We start from the raw sequence: 9,408 nt of genomic DNA on the forward strand, positions 1-9,408 counted from the left end.
GTACTACTCCAGGGATATGGATGACCTCCGCGTTACACAACATTCACTCACTAACCGAAATTGTAAGTAGGTCGTATATGATCTACAGTGACACCTCGTTATTCCGGACACCTCCCTTTCTGAATAATGTCTGTATAGAAGGTGTTCACATACGAAGGGTGCAGAGTACACTCCTAATAATTTGCATGTATTAAGTAACTTTCCATTCTTTAACACTTTCCATGCTTACATGCCGCATCTGAACAAAGTACACAACCAGGCAGCATTTTTCTATCATGACTAAGTATTCTATATGTATGCTGATGAAAATGGACAAACATGGCTACCGCTGTCACCAAATATCTGCAACTGAATGGGCTTACTTCCAGGAGCCATTCACGTGGACATGGTGTCAACTCGGGGGAGTGATGATATGAGGCGGACATGTTCCTGTGTTCAGTCTAGGCCCAGATGCAGAATCTAGAATGGAGTGCCGTGTGTGGAACTGCGATATTGCTTCATTGTAACCAGGACAATCACCAGCTGTTAGGTGAGGTGAGGTGAGGTGAGGTGAAATGGGGTTTAACGTCGCGTTCAAGGTTATTGAATTTATATACCGTGGTGTGTGGCTGCTTTTACTAGTCCGGACCAATGCCGATTTTATAGTGCTAGCCCATTTGGATACCCCGCCGCAGTGTAACATGAATACCATACTTAGACACAATATACTGACTCCAAGCCGACCAGTTCTTGCTTTAGCCGCTTAATGCCGAGCGCCCGGCGGGGTAACAACAAGTACCATCATTTAACGTATTTGGTATGACGCACCTTCCGCAGACGCTCAACCACCAGACCACGGAGGCGGTCATCCAGCTGTTGGATTGAAGTTTCATTCACAGCTAGGACAACTAGGACTGCCGCGAACACTCCACCCTCAACGGTTTATCCTCGTAAGTTAATGTCTTATTATCTCCCACCACGAAGTGAAAGGGGGATATAGAAATGTATGCTGTCTGACCGTCCGTCTGTCCGTCATGTTTCGTTTTCGGAACAGAACTAAAAGACATTTGAGATATATTAACCAAACTTGGCACATAGCTAGGTCTAGTGGTGATATGGTGCCTTTTGATACTTTTGGGTTTCCATAGCAACGACTTTGACTTTGAAAATGGCGGTATTTTGGCGGGGAATATGAGTATTTCATGCTCGTTAGTGATTGAGTTAGTGAGATTTACCCGTTTTCAGCAATATTACAGTCATATCATGGCAGGGGGACAATCGTAACAGGCTGACACATTAAAGGATCGAACCCAGGACTCTGGCGTGACTAGACAAGGCTGTAACAACTGCACCACCCTACTGCCCTGAAGGTGTAGGCTATCCCATACTAGAGTCTGGGATCAGTGGGTGCAGTAGGATCCTGATTGGCATAATGCAGCATACGGTACATGCTCCAGAACGACAGATGTTCTCGTATATGTACATAATTACATGGCCACATACATGAAAGACTGGATACTACCGCGGCATAGAGCAGAATGTATTTCCCTCACAACTGGTTCAGTCTAGTGGACATTTGAGAAAGTGCCATACATTTTATATATTGAACTGCCTAAACATGACGTTACTATCCGCCTAGAACATATATCTGCTAAAACCATTCAGCTACAGATATATATTAAAAGACTAGGTACTAGTGGCAGTATTCTATATCTTCAACATGATCAATGAATAGTTTACATCATTAACGCACACACACACCCCACTCTCTCTCTCTCTCTCTCTGTCTCCCCTCCCCCCTCTACATCTGCCTACCCTTCTCTCTCTTCCCCCTCTCTCTGTCTCTCCCCTCCCTCTCCCTGTCTCCCTATATCCCCTCCCTATATCTTTCTCTGTCTCCCCTCTCTCTATATCTGTCTACCTTTCTCTCTCTCTTCCCCTCCCTCTCTCTGTCTCTCTCTTCCCTTCCTCTCTTTCTGCCTCCCTATCCCCACCCTCAATCTGTGTGTCCCTCTCTCTTTATCTCTCTCCCCTCCCTCAATCTGTGTGTCCCTTTCTCTCTCCCCTCACACTCTGTCTCTCTCTCCCTCCGTCTCCCCGTGTCTACCCTCCTCTCTTTCTTTCTCTCTCTTTTCCCTCCCTCTCTCTGTTTCTCCCTTCTCTCTCTAACTCTCTCTCTCTCTCTCTCTCTCTCTCTCTCTCTCTCTCTCTCTCTCTCTCTCTCTCTCTCTCTCTCCCTCTCTGTGTCTTCTCCCTCTATGTGTCTCCCTCTCACTCCCTGTCTCCCTATATCCCCTCCCTATATCTTTCTCTGTCTCCCCTCTCTCTATATCTGTCTACCTTTCTCTCTCTCTTCCCCTCCCTCTCTCTGTCTCTCTCTTCCCTTCCTCTCTTTCTGCCTCCCTATCCCCACCCTCAATCTGTGTGTCCCTCTCTCTTTATCTCTCTCCCCTCCCTCAATCTGTGTGTCCCTTTCTCTCTCCCATCACACTCTGTCTCTCTCTCCCTCCGTCTCCCCGTGTCTCCCCTCCCTCTCTCTGTTTCTCCCTTCTCTCTCCAACTCTCTCTCTCTCTTCCCTCCCTCTCTGTGTCTTCTCCCTCTATGTGTCTCCCTCTCTCTGTTTCTCCCTTCTCTCTCTAACTCTCTCTCTCCCCTCACACTCTGTCTCTCTCTCCCTCCGTCTCCCCGTGTCTACCCTTCTCTCTTTCTTTCTCTCTTTCCCTCCCTCTCTCTGTTTCTCCCTTCTCCCTCTAACTCTCTCTCTCTTCCCTCCCTCTCTGTGTCTTCTCCCTCTATGTGTCTCCCTCTCTCTCTCTCTCTCTCTCTCTCTCTCTCTCTCTCTCTCTCTCTTCCCCTCCCTCTCAGTGTCTTCTCCCTCAATGTGTCTCCCTCTCTCTCTCTCTTCCCCTCCCTCTCTGTGTCTTCTACCTCTATGTGTCTCCCTCTCTCTCTCTCTCTCTCTTCCCCTCCCTCTCTGTGTCTCTTCTCTATCCCTCTCTCTGTCGCTCTCTCCCTACCTCCCCTGTCTCCTCCCTCTCTCTCTCCCCCTCCCTCTCTCTCTCTCTTTCTCTCTTTAAAATCCATATCAACTCTGAGTGCGCTAGCGCTAATCAGCTGCAATCTCAGCTCCCTGGGAAGTATACAACCTGAAAATGCCATCGTCATGACTTCCTGGTCCTAACCTCTTACAGAATCATAGAACATTCCGTCATTACATAACCTTTAAAGAACTACCCAAACCAACAGCGTATTGTCACAAGCTATGATTACGTGCGGGAACTGACTTCTTCATCTCTGGACAGCCTCGTTAATCATTACCAAGGTTTTCTTGATGCTCTCCACTCGAACTACCGACGTCGAAGGATGCGCACCATGAGCCTCGTTAGACATTGATAAATGACCAATCACTGATGGCTGTATGTTCCACGGTGAAGGGCATCTGCATCTCCGTCAGTGATACCATGTTTCCTGGAGCTGGGTAGTCGGACCATGCGATGATTGTGTGCGAATATATGCCCTCCGTGTGTAAATGACTAAAATGCATACTTATTGCTGTTCCTCATTATATGCGTACAGATTCTCTTAAACAGAATATGAAATGTTTGGAATTCTACCAAATTTTGATATAATTACGTTTTAATAAAATGATACCAATATATCCGTTTTAAGTCTGTAAGAAAACTGACGGAGAAAAGAAAGTGTACACCTATGTTTGATGTTGGCTAAAAATGAAACAAACAAGAATTGGTTATTCGATGGTGATGTTTTTGATTCGCGTATCATAGTTGTGTTTTGGACATTAAGTTTGCGGTGTTTCGGCGACTGTTTTCCGCCCAGCACTGTTTTGATAACGTTTGTAATATTTTGGTCAAATCCAATTTTTGAAAGTGTTTACTTTCTTTTGCCTGGCAGTCAGGGCAACCAAAGGGTTCTTTTAATCTTATCTTGGGGCATTTGCAGGCTAGCAATATTCGAACCGTGTCACGGCGACACTAAGAATGAACAGGCTTCACACATCGTATACCAAATGAATATATTTTACTTCTTACTATTTTCAATATCCCCGAAACCAAGGTCATTAGTACATGTTCCTCTTTATTCTTTGCAACAAATCTACCTATCGCTCAGTTTAGAAGGTATGCTTCTAAAATTAGCTGATCAAAACCAAACAGATTCATTTTACTGGATTAACCCTTGTCTTTAACTGTCGATTAAAATGGAACGTGTTTCATTGTCTGTGCGCACAAGAGCAGTGTTCACGACCATCACCAAAGGGGTACATATCACAGGCCTACGTCGCTCTGAGCTTCATATCATAAACACCTAAGACATTCTTTTATTGTCAAATCATTTTGTTATCTATTTATAATAGTATTAATGATCTATTCGGGTAAAAGTTTGGGAGTGCAAATCGGAGACGCAGAACTAAAATGGCCTCCATGTTAAAACACCCAGTCAACAATGTTGATACTTCATACGCACTACTGCATGTAGTTCCCCAACATATCGTGATTGACAGTCATAAATACAGCATTTAGCCAGGAGAAAAGATTAGATGGAAGAAGTATTAACTCTAGTGGCACCATGGGGGCACAGCAACAAGCACAGTCGTAAACAGTTGAATATGACCTTTGCTCTCCTAACGGCGCAGTAATACGTACTGGTATCGTCGAGACGCGACGCCCTTCAAATGACTCGACGTTTCGCTTGCTCGAGAGCACAGTGATTTTGAATGGAAACTATACGGCGGAAATAACCGAGGGAACACTATCAGTATTGCTTCCAAGAGTTTCACTTATTATACGTTATACTTGTCTTTAGAACCGATTAGTGACTGAATGAGTGTGGTTTTACGCCGCTTTAATCAACATATCACGGCGGGGGACACCAGAAATGGGCTTCGCATATGGAACACATGTTGAGAATCGAACCCTGTCTTCTGTGTGACTAGTGAACGCTTCAACCACTAGGCTACCCCACCCCTAAAGTGAATACGGGTATCGGATGGCTACAATGTCTTCTCTTGCTCATTTCATGATACCGTACCACTGTGGTGAACATTGTTTGTTGTTCCATATCTTTGATTATATACAGACTGCTGAAACGCCGGTTATACTTACTGTGGTGTAAAACAACATTCATTTTGACTCTTAATGCTATCGCGTTCGCTCGTCACGCCGAAGACCCAGATTCGATTCCCGAGATGGGTACAATGTGTGAAACCCATTTCTGGTGTCCCCCGCCGGGATATTGCTGGACTATTGCTTGCTAAAAACGGCGTAAAACCATACTCACTCACTTAAGTCTAACAGCCTTGGTCCACTTGCACAAAGCAATCTTAGCACTACGACGATCGCAACTCCCATACTTTGCCACAGACTTACGATTGTCGAGGCGCTGAGATCACTTTGTGAAAGTGGACTCTGTTCTTAATTTATCCGCCAGCATATCTCGACGTTTCATAATGTTCACACTCGAGAGACGACACGTCAGTGAGATCAGAGAGTGGATATTCTCACTCCCTTGTGAGACACAGACACAAACAGCCGATTTCACGTGAGATCTCATCTAATAGAATCAGCTTGGATGTGGCTGCTGATTCTACGGCCAATAAGCAGGTAATGTGGCATTGGATCATTCCCCGACAATGCGTCTACTATTTCACATAGCTGCTGACACTAACAAATATGTTCTCCAGACACCCAAGTGATGACGCAATCATAAATATTGCATGAGAATGTTTTGCATAGTCAGGTCGACTTGACTGCTGGAAATTAAGTACAAAAAGTTTCCGTTATCTTTACTGAGTGGGGTATTCATGTTAAACTGCGGCATGGTATCTCAGTGAGCTAGCACTATAAATCGGCATCAGTCGGGACCAGTACGAGCAGCCACACACACACGTGCATGCACGTCGCTATATAAGTGCAATAATTTTGGACGCGACGTTAAACCCCATTTCACAACACCTCACCCCTGCTTGGTACTATAAAAAGTGAGATCTACTGTCTCAGTGATACTATTTGTCCCGCGAGTCATCTGTAGCGTCACTGCCTACTCTCTGTGCATATATTAATGATACAATTTCTGACTAATCCCCTTAATCTGGACTGTAGAGCTCCACGTTGTATCGTTCGGTTGAATAAATATCCTTATGAAGATAAGATGGGTACGTTCGGAGTCATGTCCCTGTGTGTGTGGGAACACTTCCTGAGTCCTCCGGACTCACACTGTCCAGGTTAACGAGGTTTCACTGTAGAAAATGAGTGAGTGAGTGAGTGAGTTGGTTCAACGCTGTTTTGAACAGTATTTCAGTTATATCACGGCGTATCCGATTACTGTGGGAGGAAAGGTCACAGTGAAGCAGGTGTCAGACGTTTAGCACGAGTGTGGTGCTCACAAGTCTACAAATATGGTAGGGGGAAACATTCTATTAAGACTCAGATAACGTCATATAACAATATGCACGGTACAGGTTAGACCCCCCCCCCCCCCCCTCTACACACACATACACACACACACAGACACACACACACACACACACACACACAGAGGATTTTGATATTTTGGACCCATCCCTTTTAAAAATGCTGCATCCGCCCTTGCCCTCTTGAATCATATGAGCCTCTGGTCAATTTTCAGATGATATTCATTCAAACAAATATTTTGTATTTTGATGTAATGACTCCCTTACTATCAAGTGTTTCCACATAGTTATACACTGATGTATCCCGTCTGATATCCCAAATAGATATGCGCATACATCCTTTCCCAAATGAAAGTTTTTAATTTTTAAATATCACGTCTTCCCAGGGTTGTATGGTCTGTCTCCGACTTCCTTTGTTACGCTGCTTGGCAAAACGCCGTAATGTACAGCACGCTGCCAAAAGAATGGTATCATGCGTTGTCTGGGTCGACATCAATTGTTAGACTTGGAATTACAGCAAGAAACAGCTGGACATGTTAAAGTTACTCTGTCTACAATACAATATAGTTACTTCTTTTACAATTTTGGCTAAAAAATTTAGATATGTCAAAGAAATATACCGATATATATTCATGCATGAAACGATTGAACGCGGGAACTGTGTACATGGCTTGTCTTGTAATTACTATTTTGTGATTTTCAGAATATCATGTTATAAGATATGATGAACCTTCTTGCTGTCGTGCGTCCAGCTGCCAGGATCCGGTGATCGCTGGATGCCAGGCTTGCCCCAATGATGCAATTGGTCGGTCAGCATCCGGTCGCGGGTTTCACCGTAGAGGTCAAGGTCAAGGTGAGTTGAAATGATTATTGTACTCCTAGAGTGCTTGTGTGTATGCGTGTGTGTGTGTGTGTGTGTGTGGCTATTTGTGCTAGTCCAGACTATTACCGGTTTTATAGTGCTAGTTCACTGAGATACCCAGGAAACCCGACCCAGACACATTATACTGACTCCAAGCCTCATCTTTCCCATACCCCAAACTTCCATCACACCCTTCTGCCGCCATTCAACGCTTAGACGTTGTTGACACATACATGTATATTTAATCTCCGAGAGTTCATCTCGCATCACTGCCATAGTAACGACAAGATACCCCAGCGAGATGTCGACTATTGTTGCTATATCTTACTAGATCAAGTTATAAGTCCCCCCCCCCCCAGTCGTCCCGACCAACATAGCGTGGCCGGGGTTGAGTAGGAAGGCTCACCGAGACTAGATTATCATTAATATTTCCCCCTATATTACGAGATGTGTGAGTGAGTGATTTGTGTTTAATACCCCTTTGAACAATGTTTTATTGATGTCTGTTTTAGGGTGGAAGTAATGTAGTGTGATACTTACGGACCATGGACCACACCCAGGGCGACCCCTGAAGATCCGGGTGGAATGGATCTTCAGCAACCCATGCTTGACGTAGGAGACTATGTTTGTTGTAAGAGGCGACTAACGGGATCGGGTGGTCAGGCTCCCTGATTTGGTTGATGCATGTCATCGTATTCTGATTGTGTGGATCGATGCTAGTTATATTAATCACTGGAGAGTCTGGTTCAGACTCGATTATTTACAAAACGCCGTCATATAGCTGGAATATTGCTGAGTGCGGCGTTAAAGAACAAAGAGAGAAACAAACAAACACATCCAGAGTGAATCTGGGATTCGAACCCATACTCAACAATCTGCAACTGTTGTAGAAGGCGACCTAAATAAACATATATACAAGAAATCCAGGCATGGAATAACAGAAGTAAATGTAACTGCAGTAATACATTTAGTAGTGGGAAACGTTTCAAGCGTGAGTGAGTGAACATGATTTCCGCCGCGTTTTGCATTATTCTAGCAATATCACCAGAAATGGGCTCACACATTCTGACCATGTGGGAACTCGAACCCGGGCCTTCGGCGTGACGAGCTAACGCTTTAACCACGAGGCGACTAGACAGCCCCGAAACAGGAGTAGAAACAGATGCTTTAATCAATGTTTCGAAAGATGGATAAGCAATTGAACTGAGTCCGCCGAACACAGAATCTACGAGTAAAGGAAAGGGAGCTGATCGAATTGCTGAGTAAAAGAGTAAATAATGTGGCAAATGAAAGACAGAATAAATGAAAGAATGAACAATAATGGCATCGCTGAGCGCTCAGTGAATGAGTGAAGGACATGTCGCGGCAAGCCTCTGTCATCGCTTGCACGAAACAGTGCTCTTCTATCACATTACGCCTGATTTTTTCCCAGTCAAACATTGTCCAGGACGAATGAAATAATGCAAACACGCTGAAGTTTCCAGATCGAATGTCTGGACATGGTTTAACGTGTTCCCAACCTTCACTGTTCGATATATTCAAAAAAGAAATTATAATCCCATAACGCAAGTCCACACGTGACTGTTCATCAACCGCGATCGACTAAAATCAATGTAAATTGTCGATTGTTCTTTAGGCTTCAAGGGTCGGGATTAATCTCTTTTATCCCCCATGGTATTTATTCTATGTCAGAAATATTGCCGTGATGCGTTAGGTCTTAATTCCTTTGTCTGACTTTGTAATATCAATAAGTGCACTTTAACAGGTAATCCGGCAAATTGAGAACAAACATTTAATTCGTCATAAAACGAACCAAGTCCTTTTCTGTTCTATATGATTATGTCATGCACGCAGAGAAGGACAAACACAACGTGCTCTTTAGAAACCCGTGTAACCAGAAAGAACATCAGTTCAAACAGTACAGCGCGAGACATCCGGGATGCAGGTTGTGCTTGCAGTTCCGTTCTCCGGTTGCACACAGGATGGTTTTAATGTAACAATGACGTTCAGAATCAGAAACAATAGACACTTCCATTTCCAGGTCTCCTGATGAGTTTGTTTTGTTTGTTTGTTTGTTTATCGCCGCACTCAGCAATAAAGACTTGGTTGATGCATATCATCGTATTCTAATTGCGTGGA

Source organism: Haliotis cracherodii, unplaced genomic scaffold, assembly GCF_022045235.1.
Source record: "Haliotis cracherodii isolate W230 unplaced genomic scaffold, xgHalCrac1.p SCAF_9, whole genome shotgun sequence".
Taxonomy (NCBI): Eukaryota; Metazoa; Mollusca; class Gastropoda; order Lepetellida; family Haliotidae; genus Haliotis; species Haliotis cracherodii.